General features: G+C 38.7%; 1 protein-coding gene across 10 annotated transcripts in view; it reads right to left on the bottom strand.

Moving 5' to 3' along the window:
- LOC147366710 (uncharacterized) overlaps positions 1–21,946 on the bottom strand; it is a 1,020,409-nt gene that overhangs the window by 473,864 nt on the left and 524,599 nt on the right. The window contains exon 7 of one of the 10 annotated variants that reach the window (XR_015168971.1): positions 4,955–5,486. The exons of the other annotated variants lie outside the window; for them this stretch is intronic. The gene's annotated coding sequence lies outside the window, so the exon portion shown is untranslated. Of the gene's footprint in view, positions 1–4,954; positions 5,487–21,946 lie in introns of those variants that run through there. 10 annotated transcript variants of the gene reach the window in all.

The following is a 21,946-nucleotide window of genomic DNA, read 5'->3' as shown; positions in this document are numbered from 1 at the left end:
TTTGTTGGAGATCTATGTCAACCAAATTAACATATCATCTGGTAGAGTGAACAGTATTTTCCATGAAGGAAAGAAAAAGCTATGGAAGTAACATTTTGAGGGAGTCAGGCACTGTGTTAGGCATTGTCTGTTTTATATTTCAAAGTACCCTTTGAGCTAGGAATTATCCTGTTTAGCTTTTATATATCTATGAACAAGACCCATATAATACCACTCAACAAATATTGTTGAACACCCATTTTCTGTCAGGCACTGTGCAAGTATTTTCAACACACTGTTAGTATACATTGATACACCTAATAGAAATACACTCTAATTTTAAATTATAATTACTATCTAAACTAGAGAAGGTAGATCATTAAATGAACAATTACTGTAAGTTCCTATGTTAAAGGTAGATCATTAAATGAACAATTACTGTAAGTTCCTATGTTAAAGTACATATGCTCTGACAGCTCCAAATAAAAGTACCTACCCCAGCTTTTCATTGCTGTTCTATTTGTGCAAGTAAAGGGGCAGAAAAGAGGGAGATAAGATTTCAGAAGAAGTCCTACAAAGTATTGACAGTGAGTAAAGCTCAGTTCTGAAGAATATGTATGAATTAGCTCTGCACAGAGGCAGGCCGGGAATGTTTGAGACAGAGGATCTGAACAGTTGACAATGAGATAAAGCTGGCACATTCAAAAGCTAAAATGACATCCAAAGTATGAAGAGAAAAGTGGGTGTGGACAAGTCACACAAGGCCCATCGCAACAGCCTTATAAGCGTTTCCCATTATAAGCATCTCCTATAACACAAAATGTCTGTCTAGTCAAGGCTATGGTTTTTCCAGTAGTCATGTATGGATGTGAAAGTTGGACTGTGAAGAAAGCTGAGGGCCAAAGAATTGATGCTTTTGAACTGTGGTGTTGGAGAAGACTCTCTAGAGTCCCTTGGACTGCAAGGAGATCCAACCAGTCCATCCTAAAGGAGATCAGCCCTGGGATTTCTTTGGAAGGAATGATGCTAAAGCTGAAACTCCAGTACTTTGGCCACCTCATGAGAAGAGTTGACTCATTGGAAAAGACTGATGCTGGGAGAGATTGGGGGCAGGAGAAGGGAACGACAGAGGATGAGATGGCTGGATGGCATCACCAACTCAATGGATGTCAGTTTGGGTGAACTCTGGGAGTTGGTGATGGACGGGGAGGCCTGGCATGCTGCAATTCATGGGGTCACAAAGAGTCGGACACAACTGAGCAATTGAACTGAACTGAACTGAACTGATAACCCAAACCAACATGAAGCTATTAAGTGATTTTGAGGAGAAATGACCAGAAGTGACTTATATTTTTCTTTGGAAGGGTACATTACAATAAAATTATATTGCACAATGCCAGAGCTGTGTCCCTCCCTCACAACCCCTATTTCAAATATTCTATATAATATTGTAGAGAAGGATTGAAGAATCTCTCTTTAATTTTTTTTATTTTTCTGGCTCAGCTTTAATATCTTTTTTAAATGGATCCCTAACTACCATAGGTAGTTATATATAATTCTTTCAAATTGACTCTGTCTTTTTAAATATTCAAAAACAATAAAATTGTGAAGTGATATAATGTTTTCTCTAATTAAGAAAATGGAAAAAAAAGTTGCTACAATTAACTGTATCCTAAAAGTAGGAGGAAATATTTTAAAATTTTGTTTTAAAATTTTTAATTTCCTTAATTTAAGAGAGAAGTTAACATATTTCTAATTACCTATGGAAATGCTATATTATTATACAACAGTTATATATAATGTGTATATATAATAATTAAGTATGTAAAACACTTTAAGTACAAATGGGCATTTTCCTATTTAGACATGACTTTTTGCTATTCTTTAAAGCGCTACATTTAATAACCACTGAACTAAAGACAGAATTTAGGTTTAAAGTAAACCTAAACTTATCCAGGTGGCTCACTGGTAAAGGATCCACCTGCCAAGCAGGAGATGTGGCTTCAGTCAGGAAGATCCCCGGGAGAAGAAAATGCCAACCCACTCCAGTATTCTTGCCTGGGAAATTCCATGGACAGAGGAGTCTGGTGGGCTACAGCTCATGGGGTCTCAAAAGAACTGGGCAGAACTTAGAAACTAAGAAACAAAACTTATCAAAGGTATCATTATACAGTATAATGACAAAAATGTTAAGAATGTTAACTATGAAATGAAAACATGAATCCTGGCAAGTCAACTCTACAAAGAATTAACTGATTTGGGGAAAAAAATCAGTATCTTGAATAGTTTTGTGGACTCCTGCCTTATCTTCTCTTTAGATAGATGTCTAGAATTTGCTCAGTAGTGTAAACTATTAGAGTAAAATATTATTTCTATTTTTTTCAGTAAAACATGACCCACCTTCATTATAAAGAAAACTTGCCAATACAGTTTTCCTCCTCTCTGGTCTTTGTCTTTACAACTGTTTTACAAATCAAACTCAGTTTTAATACAGGAGGAGAAACCGAGTGAAGATTTTCCACAATAGCACTGCCATTGCCATTAAGTGACTCAATTTGATTCCAATGGATAAGGAATTTTCAAAACCTCCCATTTTTGACAATCAGTTTAGCTGAAATCAGCTTTCATTCTATCCTGTTTTTCTTGCTAAATTAGGATTTCTATAACTATTAACCGAACTGCTCCTCTGATAATTATCTCACTTCTGTAATTAAACAGAGGATTTGGCTTGGCAAAATGCCAGATCTTAATCTGCCCTCCAAAAATAACATCAACTTCCAAATTATCGCCAGGGAGGCTGAGCCCATCCTGATGAGTTCCTCTTAGAATATGCCTCTCAATCATTTTGTTTCCAAAGTGGAAGTTTAAGAGAAAAACTTTAAAAATAATAAATTATGAGGGTCTCCTGGCCTTCTGATCCAGAATTAAGCCAGAAAACTCTAATCTCTGTTGGCTACTGATACCAAATTAGACTTATCACTTAGTGATACCAAGTATTAGGTTAACAGAGGACCTTAGTCAACTCACTGGCACAAATGAGGAGAAGATATTCAGATTATTTAAAGACATAATTTATTTATTAATCTAACATATCACATAAAAATTTTGGTACCTGGCAAAAAAAAACAGAACTGAAGAAAAAGTGATTAGTATCAGTCAAAGTTTGTATTTAATTAATTTACACCAAACTTCAAAATGAGCTGTAGGTAGCTCTTAGCCAGTCTCCAACTACTGCCAGTGGAATGTAACTGTCCAGTAGAATGTGGAAACCAGGATTGCCCTCACTGTTCTCAGTTTAAATGCATGAGCCTAGCTTGGTGCCTAGAAAACAGGAAGTGCCCAATGAATACTACTAGATGAATGAATATTCTAACAGCCCTTACGAAAGCCCTCTATAAAGGTTTCCTTGTCAATCTCCTCTCCATCCCATCCAGACAAAGCATAAAGGAAAGGGTGGAATTATTTCATGAAATAAAATGTTCTCATTGCTTTTACCACCACCAATTTTAGTTATAGAATAGGCTGTTAAAAATATTTTTTTCCAAAAAAAGATGCAGTTCTTAAGATGGATAAAGCAATTTCATTTTGTCTTGAGTAGTTCAGTGCCATTCCTGATAGACTTATTATCTCATTATAAATAATTTTGAACTGTGGTGTTGGAGAAGACTCCTGAGAGCCCCTTGGACTGCAGGGAGATCCAACCAGTCCATTCTGAAGGAGATGAGCCCTGGGTGTTATTTGGAGGGAACGATGCTAAGGCTGAAACTCCAGTACTTTGGCCACCTCATGCGAAGAGTTGACTCATTGGAAAAGACTCTGATGCTGGGAGGGATTGGGGGCAGGAGGAGAAGGGGACGACAGAGGATGAGATGGCTGGATGGCATCACTGACTCGATGGATGTGAGTCTGAGTGAACTCCGGGAGTTGGTGATGGACAGGGAGGCCTGGCGTGCTGCAATTCATGGGGTTGCAAAGAGTTGGACGCGACTGAGCGACTGAACTGAACTGAACTGAAAGTTATATATTTTGAGCCATTAATAACCTTGAATTGGAGAGATCAGGAAAATTTAAATAATTTATAAAAACATTTGAAAAAGAATTTTCTAGTTTTCAGAATATCCACAATTAGATGTTTCCAGTATATTCCAAGAGGCAGTTATGTAGTGATTATAAGCATGGGTTCTAGAATCAGACTGTGCAAGCTGCAATCTCAGCTACACCATTTACTGGAAAATTAATTCTTTCAAAGCATCAGTTTTCTGCCTATAAAACTGGTACATAATACCAAAAGTATATGCATGCATGCTATGTGCCTGCTAAAGTAGCTTCCGTCATGCCTGACTCTTTGTGATCCTATTGACCATGGCTGGCCAGGCTCCTCTGTCCATGGGATTCTCCAGGCAAGAATACTGGAGTGGGTTGCCATGCCCTCCCTCCAGGGGATCTTCCCAACCCAGGGACTGAACTCATGTATCTAAGGTCTCCTGCATTGACAGGTGGGTTCTTTACCACAAATGCCACCCGGGAAGCCCAGAAGTATATAAGATATATATATTCCCAGCATAAAAAAAAATGCTTGTGAGCTACTGCTAAATGAAAAAAAAGGCACATCACAGAATACATAATATTCTTTTGCAAAATGATACCTATGCTAAAAAGAAAGGACTTTTATGTAAAAATGTTAATTCTAATTATATCTGGAAAATCAAAGAGCAGAATTAGAGAGATAATTTCACTTCATATTTCTTGCACTTGCTTTATTTAAAGAAAAAAACTACACATTTCTAGTAAAACAAAAATGTAAGATTTGTTTTAGATGACTTTTTTGAGGACTAAATGAGAGAATGTTGACAAGCTTTAAACTAGTACATCAGCTAGAAACAAATATTACATATTATAATTTTTTCTTGATTTGCATTTTTGTTTTATTGTTATTCCATGTTTTCATAATCACATGAATTTAAAAAGTGTCAGGTAACTACAATATATACAATTAACCTAGTATAAAGCTGTAATACTTCCTATAATCTGAAGTTGTCAGAACTTCTGATTGTACCTATAGGGAACAAAGTGACATGCTAATAAAGAATATACAATGTGGAGTGACTCCGGTGCATCAGGATATATTTGGGTCTCACAAAACCACCATGTCCCCCTGCTATATTGGGATCCACCTGAGCATATTAGAACAGGAGAAGGCAATGGCACCCCACTCCAGTACTCTTGCCTGGAAAATCCCACGGATGGAGGAGCCTGGTAGGTGGCAGTCCATGGGCTTGCACAGAGTCGGACACGACTGAATGACTTCACTTTCACTTTTCACTTTCATGCACTGGAGAAGGAAATGGCAACCCACTCCAGTGTTCTTGCCTGGAGAATCCCAGGGACAGGGGAGCCTGGTGGGCTGCCGTCTATGGGGTCGCACAGAGTTGGACATGACTGAAGTGACTTAGCAGCTTAGCAGCAAGATGTGTCTAATTTCTTCTATAGGTGTGAAGAACTCAAAACTACAATAAAAAATACAATTAACAAGGAGAAAACGCTGCATATCAAAATAAAATGGGATTTTCTAAAGTTTAAAAAGAAAAAGATTTTTGTCTGTAGAAGATATTTTATACCAGCAATCTAATTGCAAAGTAAATACTATTACTTAGCAAGTATTATCACCTCTTTTCACACCACTGCTTCTTAGAAGGGACTCAATGGTAGCCTTGGGGCTTGAATGAGTTAATAGGCTCTCTTGTGTATATGCAAGTACAATGGACTCCTTCAAGAAACCAAGAAATCTGGCATAGAAGATCATCTTTTACTTTTTTGTCTTTCCTTTACCTCTCCCTAGTTATTTATGTATTTAGTTATTTTGCTACTAGTAGTATATAAGAAAATGTTACTTTGTTATTAAGAAAGGTATCCTTTGGTATATGTATTGCTACACTCCTTTTTATATAAAAAGCTATTATCTTGTACAGCTTATCAGAAATGCTGACACTCACCCTTCCCCAAGTCTCATCTGAATTGTCAATGCTGTTATAATTTTAATGCACACACATTGGCATGTGTGTAGCTAATACAAATGTATGTCTTTGGCATAAGTAATATCCATCATTGAATTTTCTTCTATGATGTTTTTATGACCAGCAACCCTTCCACTAGGCAGATCATTGCAAATTGTGATTTTCAATGAATCATCTGGTAATAAAGTGTGTGCTGCACAAATTGAACCCTCTTCCATGCAACATGAACAGCTTCAACATAAATTATCCATTACAGGTTTATTTGTCATGAACTGAGGCCAAAATACCCTGATGGTTAAGTTACCTTCTGCATCTTAAACTCCCCATCAAAAATGTTTTTATGGTTTTTGAATTAAAGCTTTGCCTTCAACAACGATTCTTCTCTGATATCAGTTATAAGTCCTACTGAAATGGAATCGTTAGGGAGGATTGGTAATCACCAATGCCAAGTTTCTCAATGGTGGCTTATTTGGCAGTCTGTAACCATACACAAAGAAAATATGAAGATCAAAAGGAATATATAAAATCATGAAACTGTGTGAAAGTGAAAATCACTCAATCGTGTATGACTCTTTGCAACCCCATGGACTATACAGTTCATGGAATTCTCTAGGCCAGAATACTGGAGTGGGTGGCCTTTCCCTTCTCCAGGACCCCTTCTCCAGGGGATCTTCCCAACCCAGGGATCAAATCCAGGTCTCCCACATTGCAGGCGCATTCTGTACCAGCTGAGTCACAAGGGAAGCCCAAGAATACTGGAGTGGGTAGCCTATCCCTTTTCCAATGGATCTTTCTGACCCAGGAATCGAACTGGGGTCTGATTCATTGCAGGTGCATTCTTTACCAACTGAGCTATCAGGGAAGCCCTGTGCTAACTTTTTACATAGATTAATTCATTTAATGCTTATGACTTCTTTAGGAGATAGGTTTTATTACTACCCCATTTCACAGTTTCACAGTAAGATGGCCAACATCACACAGTCAATAAGTGATGGAGCCCATAGAAAACCCCAGACTCTCAAGTTCCATGCTTTTAACCATGGAAGTGAAAGTGTTAGTTGCTCAGTCGTGTCTGTCTCTTTGCAACCTCATAGACTGTAGCCCGGAGAAGGCAATGGCACCCTACTCCAGTACTCTTGCCTGGAAAATCCCATGGATGGAGGAGCCTGGTGGGCTGCAATCCATGGGGTCGCTATGAGTTGGACACGACTGAACGACTTCACTTTCACTTTTCACATATTGGAGAAGGAAATGGCAACCCACTCCAGTGTTCTTGCCTGGAGAATCCCAGGGACGGGGGAGCCTGGTGGGCTGCTGTCTCTGGGGTCGTACAGAGTCGGACATGACTGAAGTGACTTAGCAGTAGCAGCAGACTGTAGCCCACCAGTCTTGTCTCTCCATGGAATTCCCCAGGGGAGAATCTTGGAGTGGGTAGCCATTCCCATCTCCAGGAGAATCTTTCCAACCCAGGAATTGAACCTGGGTCCCTCACATTGCAGGCCGATTCTTTACCATCTGAGTCATCAGGGAACCCTGCTTTTAACCATACTGTTTTTCAACTCTACGTACAAGTTCTACATATAACTTTGCACTAGGGATTCTATATAAATTGGGAGTACAGATTTAGGATTGATGAATTCTGACTCTGGTGATCTAGGAAGGCTTCACAAAAAAGATAGCAAGAACATTTCAGGCAGATACATTAGATGTTTTATAAAGGCAAAGGAATTATAGGAGCTCAGGAACTATTTGGAGAATGTCTAAGTGTTGTCTGTGATAAATTTATTAATTTCTTACAGCTGTTAAGAAGGTAGGCACTGATATTCTATCTGTTTTATATATAAAATACGTATTGGTGATTTACCGAGACCTTAAGATTAGTGAAAGCCAGAGGTAGTATTAGAAATACTCCAAAACAAATGTGTTTTCCTCTACATCATGGATTGCAAATCCAAACATTCTCAGAGTTCAAAAAATGGTGGAATAAGCAGGCTGTATTTGAGACAGTCAGGGATGTTGGTCCTGCATCAAACTACAGAGTATGGGCCTATCCAAAACAGTTAAATGTTCAATCTCAAAATAGACTATGTAAGATTTAAAAAGTATGTGTGAACCAAATCCAGTCCCTTAAATTTTATATTATAGCATCTGCATTCTATGATTTTTCTTTAGAGTTTTAAATGACTGAGTTAATTAATATTTGCAGCTATTTATTAATGAGCTATCAAGCCATGAAAAAACATAGAGGAAACTTAAATGCATATTGCTAAGTGAAAGAAGTCAATGTGAAAAGGCTAAATATTGTATAATTCCAATTATAGGATTTCCTGGAAAAGGTAAATTTATGAAGAAATTAAACAGATCATTGGCTGCTAGGGGCTGGATGAAGGGAGTACAATTTAAACCAAGAGAAACATTTCTTGGATTAAAAGGGGTTATATATATTGACTGGTATTAAAGAATGGTAATCAGATTGTTCTTCTAAAGCATAATATCTTCTCAAGTATAATATATCCCCAAAACATTATTTTTATTTTAAATAAATATATAAAGAGGAATATAAGGCTATATAGGAGTATCTGAGATTATAACCTAGATTAGCAACTTGATAGATGTCATTCATTTATTCATTCATTCCACACATTTCCCAAGCATCATGCTAAAATGATCACAAAAATAGACTCAGCTTTTATGCAGTTTGCAGTCTAATGGTATAGGAAAGAAAAAATGGAAATTTACTATGAAGCTATTTTGAGTCAAATCATGGAGGTTTCATGCTAAAGAGTTTTGAACTGAAAACAGCATTAGCAACTTGAATAACCTAGATGTATGTGAAGATAAACAATATCCTCATAACCAAGAGCCCTCAGTCCACCCCCCACCCCCCGACAACACACACACACAAACACCTGAACTCAAATGAAACTCGTCCTGGAAGCAAAACAGATACCCGGTCCCTAAAGGAAGTTTCAATCAGCAGGGCCTGGCTGGTAACCAACAGGGAATCCCAGCTGCCTGGCCCACAGCAATCCACATCGGGCAGCAATCCACTCTGTGAGAGCAAATGCTCTAGACCATCTGTGAATTTAGAAAGATGAGGCAAAAACAGCATCAGCTCAGCCAAAAGCGAGAGTATCCAAAAATGAAAGTGCAACCAATCTGTGCAAAAGAACATTGCATCAGGGATCCAGCTTTTTAGTTCCAGGCTGACACGCAGGTCAGTTCAGTTTAAATAAACAAACATTTGTTGAGCCACTCCATGGGCCAGGGGCAATAAGAGGGACTCAAAGTAGAGAGATGATCAGGAAGAGTCCTTGCCCTCTGGGAGCCCACAGTCTAGTGGCAGAGACAGACATGCACAGAGAGTGTACTCAGAGTGCTCTGCAAAAGGTCAGCTGTGTCCAGCTGGAGAGCTCTAGCAACTTTTTCCAAAGCAGGCTTTCTTACAGGTATTTGTAGATACAGATAACGTGAGGATTGTCAATTTGTAGATTCGTATTCTGTACATCAGGGGTGGGACCCAAGAGTGCACATTTCTAACAAGTTCCCATGAAAGTAGTAGCTGCAAGTCTGAAGACTACATCCCGAATGTCCACGTTAGAGGAGACCACCATGCCAGCCCATTGACTTCATGATTAGTTGCACCAAGAAGCTGGGAACTGGTGCTTTCCTGAGCAAAAGCTGAGTGAAGGCAAGTATACATGAACCATCCAATGATCTGTGGGCATGTGGAAAACAGATCCCTCTTACAGGAACAGGCATGAGGCTGAAAGAGTCTAAACAGGTAGGCAGGAACCAGTCCTGAGCAAGAACTTGAGTTCTATTCTACAGGTGGGTGAGTGATTCATATGCTTTGAATACTTAAAATCACCTTGAGAGCTTCTTTAGGATCCAGATTACTGGACTTTAACCCCCACTAGATTCAGATTCTAAAGCCTTTGGTACAGGAATCTACATTTTTAAACAATGCCCTCCTCAGGCAATTGTGAAGTAGGTGATTAGTAATCTACCCCTTGGGAAAAAAGACGCAGATGGTGCAGGAGTGAGGAGTTGTATCCTGAGAAATGAGGTGTTTTTTTTTGGAAAGTCCTTAAGAGTCAGACACGACTGAGCAACTGAACTGAATTGAACTGTGGAGCCATTGGTTTAAAGTAGAAAAGTCTGGAAATATGGATAGTAGTTAGGAGCCGATAAAATAGCACAATCGAGTGATGAGGTGAAACAGAGCATTCAAAGGAGGGGACAAACTTGAGACACACGTAGAGATGGAAATGTCAGGACTTTCCAGCTCATTGAGTGCAAGGAATAAGGGGGTTAAGGAACCCATGTGATCCCCAGCTTTCCAGTCTGGGTGACTGGTAAGATGGTGAAGCCAACAAGTGAAAGAGAGGAAAAAAGAAAACAGTAACTAACAAGAGTTGGTTTAAGTGGTGCTGATGATATATCTCAGTTTGCAGCAGCTAGTTTTTAGGCTTCAGGGGGCCAACCCAGAGAAAATGGGCAGCAACAGGCATGATCTCAGGAGAGAAATGGGGCTGGGGATGGAATGCAGAGGAAGAAGGAAACAGTCCCCCCAGGTCACCTGCTTATTGCATCCTTCACCATGTGAGGCTAATTTCTACAATAACAGCGGTAGGCTTTAATGCTCTTATTAATACACTATAGACCGTTTGGAAAGGAAACTATCCTTTGATTATCGACCACAAATAGCCAATACGAAATGAAAATAAAAGTTTTAACAGAAACTACTGAAGGAAGACCTCTGGGGATCTATGGACAAAAGAGATGGTACCCCGCCAAGGAGTCTCCACTTGAGACATTGTCTTCTCATGCAAAGCTCAGGCTTTGTGAATGGGTACAGATTCCTACCCAGTGCCTGACTCATCTTAAGAATCTTATTGCAAAACTGAAGGTTGGGGAAGAGATGTCAAGGTACGCAGCCTAGTGATTCTCTGGTGGAAATGAATTGACATAAGCTCTGTATCAGTACACCCATTTATTTAATTAAGCTAATGTAGAGTAACTAATTCAAACACCACCCACTGCCATCAATCAATCATCATTCTTGGTTGAGCAGATAACACTATCAATAATGAGTTTTGTTCTTCTCAAAGTGAAATCCGTAATTTTTTAAAACATTAGTAGAAAGCACAGGTTGTGCATGGTATAATCCAATTTCTGGTGCCTAAAGAACTGAACTACTTTTAATTTGTTTAGATGTAGTCAATTCATAGACTATTCCACTGTGATCTGGGGAAAAAATGTAAAAATATGACAGGAGATCGATTTTTCATTTGCTTTTCTTTTCTACATCCAAAGTTGAAGCCTAGGAGCAGTTTGCCACTGCCCTCAGACCCCGCCAATGCTGGGGGAGCAGTTACACAAAGCTATTCCCATATGGCCAATGGTATGCTGATATAAAAAATAATGTTTAATAACACAATAATATACATACATAGGATTTGATTTTCAGTTTAAAAAACCAAAACTACAAAAAAAAAAAAAAAAAGACATGTCTACATTATACTAAAAAGATAACAATAAACTTTGGACAGAATATTAGAATGATATCAAAGATAATTTCTTGGTGATAGGGTTATAGGATTTGGGAAAGCTTTTTCTTTGTTCTAAAGTTAATTTTATAATCACAAAATTGAGAAGATCACAAACAAACCAGCTCTTTTTTTTATCGATTTCCTTGTGATTCTGTTCTGGGCTAATTCTTTGCAGGCTTAAGACACTGGAAGGTTCAAGGGGTGATCAACAGAGAAGGGGTCACAGCAAACAGCCAGACATGAGGCCTGGGTCAACGTGAGAGGCAAACAGCGCCACGGTAGAGGAAGCAACCCAGGTTGCTGTCAACCGCCTCCTCACTGAGCGTGCCAAATGGCTCCTCATAACCTTCAGAAAATAACTGCTGGAGGATTTCAGGTCACTCTGATGGCACAAGCCTGACTTTTTGTTATTATATTTACAGGGTAGAAATCAACACCACATACAACATCTCTGTTGAAGCTATTTTTCAAGAAGCACAGTGTATTGGGTTATATTCCACCTGAAGAAAAAAACTTTACATTTATGATATAACATCTGTCAGAATGGCTATTATCAAAAAGACAGGAGTTAACAAGTGCTGGTCAGGATGCAGAGAAAAGGGAATTCTTCTCTAGTGTTAGTAGGAATGTTAATTGGTGCAGTCAGTATAGAAAACAGGGTGGAAATTCCTCAAACATTTTAAAATAGAACTACCAGGTGATCCAACAACTCCACTTCTGCATATATATCCAAAGTAAATTAAACTGCAAAGAAATGTTCATAGTAATATTGTTTACAATAGTCAAAACATAGGAACAACCTAAGTGTCCATCAACTGATGGATAGATAAAGAAAATGTGGTGTATATATAATAGAATATTATTTAGACATTAAAAAAATAAAGAAACCCTGCCATTTGTAAGAACATGGATGGAACTTAAGGGTGTTTTTTAAGTGAAATAAATCTGACAGAGAAAGACAAATCCTGTATGATCTCACTTATATGTGAAATCTAAACAAAAACCCCTAAGTCACAGAAAGAGAACAGATTGGTGGTTACCAGAGGAAGGGTTTAGGGGATGGGGGAAATAAGGGAAAGTGGTCAGAAGGCAGAAACTTGCAGTTATAAGATGACTAAGTCCTGGGGATGTAATGTACACTGTGGTGACTCTAACTAAAAACATTATACGGTATACTTTTAAGTTGCGAAGAGAGTGAATTTTAAAACTTCTCACCACGCATACACACACAAAGGCTACCTATGTGAGGCAGTGGTTGTGTGGATGTGTTAACTTACCTCGTTGTTGTAATCATTTCATAATATATACGTATATCAGATCATCACAAGGTATACTTAATTATATAATATTACTTGCTAATTACATCTTCATAAACCTGGAAAAAGGATTAACATCTAAATCCTTTCTAGATATTGATACTTCAAACCTTTCCATTGTACACAGACAAAACTTTTCTCCTCTTTATATCAAAACATGCCACTTTCAAGAAAAATGTGCGGGTTAAATATTGATGATGATGTGCTTAAAGTATTTTTTCCATTGTACAAAATGATATTCTGCTTAGGAATTCATAAAACAGTGATCCTTATAAGAATTTCAGAACCAAGCTATTCTGTGTTCAAGAACAATTCTTTTTGGTATAGTTCTTGACAATTTTATTTGCATACCATATTCATGATGCTTAATTACATTAGAATAATTGTAGTATTGGGCTTTAAAATGTATAATGTTTAACTCTGTCCCATTTAGATTTTCAGGGTTCTTTGTGTAGCGTTTGAAAAACTTTCAATGACAAAAACAAAAATAATAAGAACAGAGCCTTTTTCTAAGAGTCTGAACTGTAATATTATAAGGAAACACAGTTAACAACATTTGACCACAACTACCTCTTTCAGAAGGCAACTCAAATAATACTTCAAAACTTCCTAAAAGCCCAGTGAAATAAATCAGGATTCCTGCTGTTTTCTCTTCTTCTCCACCTTCATCAAGCAATATAAATTTATGCCTGAATATTAGAACATCTGTTTTATGTAGAGAGAAGGACAAAGGTGCAAGGAAGTTCACAAGAGAAAAAAGAAACATTACAAAAGAAAATTATTTAAAATATAGAACAATAGAAAAAGCTAAAATGTGAAATTCATGAATATTTCTGCATGATAGAAATTGGATTAATAAAAACAAATAGACTTAAATAGATTTCTATCTACTATTTTTATGCATACAAATTTGCATCTAATTTGTATCTAGGCTAATCTTCCATACTTAAAACTTTTGCAAAAACATGGTTTTAAAAATTATTTCTTAAAATGTATGACAAATAATGAGACATGAGCTTGTATGCATTAGAATTTAGTCAATTTTAAAGCCACAAAGAATTCAGAAATAAACTCATCCCAGAGAATAGAGCATGTTTACTAAGGGACTGTAGGGGACACAGTGGTAAAGAATGTGCCTGCCCATGCAGGAGACACAAGTTCAATTGCTGGGTCCAGAAGATCCCCTGGAGTAGGAAATGGCAACCGATTTCAATGTTCTTGCCTAGAAAATTCCATGGACAGAGGAGCCTGATGGTTATACTCAATGGTGCTGCAGAAAGTTGGACGTGACTAAGCACAGAGCACACCATGCTGTCAGTGATGCCCCGATAGTTACCATGCATGTGACCTCTTGGGCCACATGTGGCCCAAGTGTGGGTGTCTTATCTCGAAGAAATGACCAGAAGAGACACTCTGCATCACACCCTCACTTAACTCTGGTGCATTTGCATGGCACTCTAATATACATGTAACTGTTGCCATGGACAGGTCATCAGTGGTTAGTGAAGTGTCAGCGTGTCTCAACAAATAGGCTGAACATATCTCTAAAGAATTCAAAGTAGTAATCTTCAGATGTAGAGGCATGTAGGCATCTGTTTCTGATAATAATGGCTATCAGTGAGCAGTAGGCTTGGCCACTGGATTGAGTTTCAGCTTTTACACTAGTGAAAGGTGCTCAAGACCTGTGGGACATATGGGGGTGTAATTTTAGAAAAAGGTAGGTCCCAGTAATCAGAATTAATATCATGAATGGGGATGGGATGGAAATCAGGGCTAGAGGGAGTGACATATTTCTTCAGTCAGATTTTATCCTGGGAATTGCAGGTGACTCAGTGTGAAGGGAAAGGCAGGAGACTGGGTATCCTGTGAGTTTAATCCTAACAGAAACAGACCTTGCTGCCTAAAGACTTTCCAATTTAGAAAAATAATTATTTACTCAGTAGTTTGTAAATAGAGGCGTTTTTAGAGATAATATCAATCATAGTTTCAAGATACAGATGTTTGAAACTGAGAACAAAGATGACCGAGAGCCTATCCAAATTTGTACACCATAGAGTAATAACAACTGAAATGAGCTCCTACAATGTGTGATCTAAAACATTAGAACAAATAGCCATTTATACTCATTCTCTGAGGAAGGAGCTAGAATTATCTCCCTTTTGCAGATAATATAACTGAATTATGGAAAGGTTACAAGGCTATTCTAATGATATAAGATTTTTAGGTAGTAGAAATGGGAAAGGAAAATTTAATTTACAGCAGATGAGGATGAGAACCCCAAGTTGGACCTACATAATTTTCCTATAACACTTGCTCTAAACATGCAAATTCATTTCCTAGTCCCCTTTCACTGAAATCTAAAAAGAGCCCTTCGGTCACAGCCCGCTTCTTAACTCCTGAGCACCATATTCTTTTTCATGGAAAATAGCAACAGCGAGTGTGAACTGGGCTTTGATTCTGTGGCCAGAATCTGTGTTCTAAGGGTTTTACATCTTGGGGCAGAACCAGTGATGTTTATCAAACATTCCTTTTCTCTGCTCATTTTGGAGGTTCTTTCAGTTAGCCAGAGAGGCATGAAGTGGCACAGGTGTCACAGCTCAGCTCTGCCAGGGAAAAGCCTGGGCTACCTTTCTCTTGTCCAGATGGCCAAGGGACAGGATTCAAGCAGGCTGGATGGCTGAGCAGCTGCATGTTCACTGCCCCCAAGGCCTACCCGATTCCATAAATGACTTCGTATAAAGAGAAATAAATCTTTGTTGCACTAAGACACACAGATTTTAAGTTGTTTCTCAGAGTACGGCAATACCTCCTGTAACACATATGTAACACACCCTAATCTTCCCAATCATCTTAGAACTGCCAGATGAGAAAAGGGACGCCCAGAGACATGGCAGGTCACAGAGACAGGGCATGGGAATGCCAGATGCAAAGTCAGGCAGGCCCACTCCAGAGACTGTGTTCTTACCTACCACCTGCCCACTGATGTCTACAGTCACAAGGACAATATATACTGACATGCAGTATTAAAGTTACTCAGTTCATTTTTTTTTTCTATTGGAATATTCTTTTTTAATTTTTTTTAATTGGAGAATAATTGCTTTACAATGTTGTGTTAGTTTCTGCTGTACAATATCATGAATAAGCTATATGTATACATACATCAATTCTCTCTTGAGCCTCCCTCCCTCCCCACCAATCCCAACCCTCTAGGTCATCACAGAGCACCAAGCTGAGTTCCCTGTGCTAGACAGCTGCTTCTCAGTCCATTCTGAGTCATACTTTGCTTTTACATTCCAATATGAGAAATTACTGCTATAATGCAATTCCACTGAGCCATAAACTGGACTCTGCTTTGCTCCATCTTCTGTCAACACTTTCTATCATGGCACACTTGGAAAAACAGTGAGGAAAATAGTACAGAAATACTGGCCTCATAATTAGAAAGATCCTACCTTTAGTATGCTGCAGATAAAAAACACAGAGCTCAACTGAATAAGAATAAGAGAAAAAGATTTCAATTATTATGACAATATTCTATAGAATAAAACAGACAGGTAAAAGTAAACCAGAGGAAAAACTGGCTTCGTTTTTAGAAAGTTATTAATAGTAAATAATGATCGCTAGGGGAGATAAATTTATTTTTTAATGAGAGAAGGATTTATTTTATGATGATTAAATGGTAAGCAATAGAAAAATGTATCTAGGGAAAGAAAGAGGGCAAAGGTGGAGGGGGAGAGATTAGTTGTTTTCTGCCAAACAGTCCATAATGAGGATGATTAGAGGAGACCATAATTGATTACTAATATCTCTCAGACTGGACATCAGAGGAATTAGAAAATTATTCTTTGGCATTAAAATAGAGGATGATAAATACCATATGTAACTATAATTGTGGAATAAAACAAGATGAGAAAGAGGAAGTTTAACAGTCATTTCTTGCTTTTTTGTACTAAGGATGCTGTGAGGGCACTGTACACAGCTTTAAGAAATGTATCAAAACAAAAAATAATATTAATCACTAATGATTATAGGGTACTTTCCATGTTTTAAGATGTTTGAGATGTTCTACAGGAATTAACTCACTTGATCCTCAAATCCACGTGTTATTTTTATTATTATCTCATTTTTTCAAAAGAAACTGATACCCAGAAACTTTAACATCTTGCCTAAAATCATAAATATAGAAAGAAGTAGAGGCAGGATTTAAACCAAGGGTCTAGCTCCACAGCCTGTGCTATTAACTGCTTTGCTTGCTACTTCTCTCTCAAATCACTACCTGATGGGCAGGTGGTAATGAGGTCCTGTAATCATGGACAGAGCATGAGGCTTAAAACCAAAAAAGCAGCATTTCATTTCCATCCACTTCCATCACTTACCAAGGTTGAGACCAGGGAAAGTGTGTTCTTTTCCTATTAAGACATACATGATCTACGATCTACTGTCCAGGGTTGTTGTCATAACCAAATATGCAAAGGAAAGACATAGAATGTGCTTTACAAACTGCTAACTCCATTATACATATGAGAAATTAAATCCAGGACATAGCAAAGTACCTAGATGAGCATTCAAAGCACTCCATCTCATTTCCTGGGAGAATCAGCATATTGGCTTTACAAAGTACAATAGGGTATCTCTGGTAGCTCAGCTGGTAAAAAATCCACCTGTAAGGCAGGAGACCTGGGTTTGATCCCTGGGTTGGGAAGATCCTCTGGAAGAGGGCATAGCAACCTACTCTAGTATTCTTGTATGAAGAATCCCTATCAACAGAGGATCCTGGTGGTCTACGGTCCATGGGGTCACAAAGAGTTGGACATGACTAAGTGACTAAGCAGAGCACAGCATAGACTGGATGATTTAAACAACAGATATGTATTTTCTCACAGTTCTGGATATTAAAAGTCTGAGACCAAGGCACCAGCATAGTAAGGACCTGGTGAGAATTCTTTTCCTGGCTAGAAGATAGCTGCTTTCTGCACTGTGTTCAAACACTGCAGAAAGAGACCCTCTGGTGGCTCTTTCTATAAAGGCACTAATCCCATCATGAGGACCCCACCCTCATGACCTTATCTAAACCTCATTTCCCAAAGGTTTCATCTCCAACCATCATCACAGGGATTAGGGCTTCAACATATGAATTTGAGGGAACTCAATTCAATAAATGGGCTGCCCTGGTGACTCAGTGGTAAAGAATCCACCTGTCAATGCAATGTTGACAGGTTTGGTCTTTGGGTTGGGAAGATCCCCTGAAGAAACAAATGTAACCCAGTCCAATATTCTTGCCTGGGAAATCCCATGGATAGGAAAGCCTGGGGGTCTACAGTCCATGGGGTCACAAAAGAGCTGACCACAAGTTAGCAACTAAACAAAAACAACAGTTCAGTAATTAGCACTGGGTTTAGAAAAATGTGTTTATGTTGGATAGGGAATCTGGAATACTGGTTGAATACGGGGAGAAAGGAAAACCTTCCAAAAACAGTACCAAATGTTTGGTGAATCCATGATGTCACACAGTAAAAATGTATGACGGATCCAGTGGGAATATGTGTTCAAAATAATTGTTAAATGCTTTGAAAAAGATGGCAGAATTCTTCACTGGAGAAATGTTAGAAAAACAAACTAAATGTTATGACATATACCACTCTAGTGGGTAAGAACAGATTGCCAAGCTCATCACATCTAGGCCTTGATCTTGACTTTACCATTCTTTGTGAACAAATCATTTTGGCTTTCCTAAATATGAGATTTCTCTTTTTTACTGTTTAGTTTCCCTGTCCAGCAACCTATCATTGTTCTTGGGTCTTGGATATATACCATGCTAGTATACATTCTTCATTACCAGAGTTAGCCTTTGTCCTGAATCTCTGCTACTTTGACCTCATAAAGCTGAACTTTAAACAGCCACATATCCAATTTCTGTCTAAATGTCTGCCCCGGAAGACTTCTAGGAATCTCTACACATATCCAGTGGAGGTGATGGAATTCCAGTTGAGCTATTTCATATCCTGGAAGATGATGCTGTGAAAGTGCTGCACTCAACATGTCAGCAAATTTGGAAAACTGAGCAGTGGCCACAGGACTGGAAAAGGTCAGTTTTCATTTCAGTCCCAAAGAAAGGCAATGCCAAAAAATGCTCAAACTACTGCACAATTGCACTCATCTCACACGCTAGTAAAGTAATGCTCAAAATTCTCCAAGCCAGGCTTCACCAATACGTGAACTGTGAACTTCCCGATGTTCAAGCTGGTTTTAGAAAAGGCAGAGGAACCAGAGATCAAGTTGCCAATATCCACTGGATCATCGAAAAATCAAGAGAGTTCAAAAAAACCATCTATTTCTGCTTTATTGACTATGCCAAAGCCTTTGACTGTGTGGATCACAATAAACTGGAAAATTCTGAAAGAGATGGGAATCCCAGACCACCTGACCTGCCTCTTGAGAAACCTATATGCAGGTCAGGAAGCAACAGTTAGAACTAGACATGGAACAACAGACTGGTTCCAAATAGGAAAGGGAGTACGTTAAGGCTGTATATTGTCATCCTGCTAATTTAACTTCTATGCAGAGTACATCATGAGAAACACTGGGCTGGAAGAAGCACAAGCTGGAATCAAGATTGCCAGGATCAAATATCAATCACCTCAGATATGCAGATGCCACCACCCTTATGGCAGAAAGTGAAGAGGAACTAAAAAGCCTATTGATGAAAGTGAAAGAGGAGAGTAAAAAAGTTGGCTTAAAGCTCAACATTCAGAAAACTAAGATCATGGCATCTGGTCCCATCATTTCATGGGAAATAGATGGGGAAATAATGAAATAGTGTCAGACTTTATTTTGGGGGGCTCCAAAATCACTGCAGATGTTGATTGCAGCCATGAAATTAAAAGACGCTTGCTCCTTGGAAGGAAAGTTATGACCAACCTAGATAGCATATTCAAAACCAGAGACATTACTTTGCCAACAAAGGTCTGTCTAGTCAAGGCTGTGGTTTTTCCAGTGGTCACGTATGGATGTGAGAGTTGGACTGTGAAGAAAGCTGAGTGCCAAAAAATTGATGCTTTTGAACTGTGGTGTTGGAGAAGACTCTTGAGAGTCCTGCTTGGACTGCAAGGAGATCCAACCAATCCATTCTAAAGGAGATCAGTCCTGGGTGTTCTTTGAAAGGACTGATGCTAAAGCTGAAACTCCAATACTTTGGCCACCTCATGCGAAGAGTTGACTCAGTGGAAAAGACTCTGATGCTGGGAGGGATTGGGGGCAGGAGGAGAAGGGGATGACAGAGGATGAGATGGCTGGATGGCACCACCGACTCAATGGACGTGAGTCTGTGTGAACTCCGGGAGTTGGTGATGGACAGGGAGGCCTGGCGTGCTGAAATTCATGGGGTCGCAAATAGGTGGACACGAATGAGTGAATGAACTGAACTGAACTGAAACATATCCAACAGTGACTTCTTGGTACCTAGTCTCACTGCACTTACTCTTCATGAAGAATTTCAGCAATTTGATTTTTCCAGTTAGTAAAGGTAAAAACCCAGACGTGAGTTTGAGTGAGCTCCGGGAAATGGTGATGGACAGGGAGGCCTGGCGTGCTGCGATTCATCGGGTCGCAAAGAGTCGGACACGACTGAGCACTGAACTGAACTAAAGGTAAAAACTTTTGAATAAATATTTGACTCTTCTCTCATATTCCATATCCTGACAGCTGTGCCTTCAGAATCTATCTAGAATTCAACCACTTATTTTTGCCACTTCCATCTTCATTCAAGCTATTGACATCTTGCACATGGATTACAGCTGAACATCCTCCTTATGGTTCCTCTGGTCTCTACCCCTGCTTGACTACAGCGTGTTTCTCATGACAGAAAAAGAAACATTTTAAATGCCTCTGTTAATGCAAGTGGATCAATTTCCTACAGCTTATTTTATCAACACTTCTCTCTACGTATGGAAAAATAAATCGAACAACTGAGTTAAGGCCTATTTGTGACTCTTTGTAAGAATGCTTACTGAATAGTACAGAAATACCTGATTATGCTCTGGAATTAAATAGTCAACAAAATACAAAAGGCAGAAATAATGTGTATACACACACCAATACACGCTTCTATACAGCTGAAACTCGAACAACTCAAGGGTTAGAGGCACAATCTGGCACAATTGAAAATTCAAATATAACTTTACAATCAAACCTCTGCATCTGTAAATGCAACCAAATGCAAATTGCATATTTCTGTAGTACTCATTACAGAAAAATTTGCATATAGAGGGACCCATACTGTTCAAACCCATGTTTTTCAAGGGTCAACTGTATATATGTGTATACATCTACACATACACACACATGAATTACACACAAATTTATATACATATGTATGTGTGCATGTATATAAATATCAACCAACTCAGATATGCAGATGATACCACCCTAATGGCAGAAAGTGAAAAGGAACTAAAGAGCCTCTTGATGAGGGTGAAAGGGGAGAGTGAAAAAGTTGTCTTGAAACTCAGCATTTAAAAAACTAACATCACAGCATCCAGTTCCAACATTTTATGGCAAACAGAAGGTGAAAAAAGGGAAGCAATGACAGATTTTATTTTGGGGGAGGCTCTAAAATCACTGTCGACAGTGACTGCAGCCATGAAATTAAAAGATGCTTGCTCCTTGAAAGGAAGTCTATGACAAATCTAGATAGCATATTAAAAAGCAGAGACATCACTTTGCTGGCAAGGTCCATATAGTCAAAGTTATGGTTTTTCCAGTGGTCATGTACAGATGTGAGAGCTGGACCTTAAAGAAGGCTGAGTGCCAATGGCTGGTGCTTCTCCAGCACAATTCGATGCTTTCAAACTGTGGTGTTGGACAAGACTCTTGAGAGTTCCTTCGACTGCAAGGAGATCAAACCAGTGAATCCTAAAGGAAATCAACACTGAGTATTCATTGGAAGAACTGATGCTGAAGCATCAATACTGAAGCTCCAATACTTTGGCCACCTGATGCAAAGAGCCAACTCACTGGAAAAGACCACAATGCTGGGAAAGGTTGAAGGCAAAATGAGAAGAGTGCAGCAGAGGATGAGATAGTC

The sequence above is a fragment of the Bos grunniens genome, chromosome 8 (genome assembly GCF_055505025.1).
Source record: "Bos grunniens cultivar Pamir isolate PY7600 chromosome 8, Bosgru_T2T1.0, whole genome shotgun sequence".
NCBI classification, from domain to species: domain Eukaryota; kingdom Metazoa; phylum Chordata; class Mammalia; order Artiodactyla; family Bovidae; genus Bos; species Bos grunniens.
Note: the sequence above shows the minus strand (reverse complement) of the source record. Positions and strands in the feature narration are given on the sequence as shown.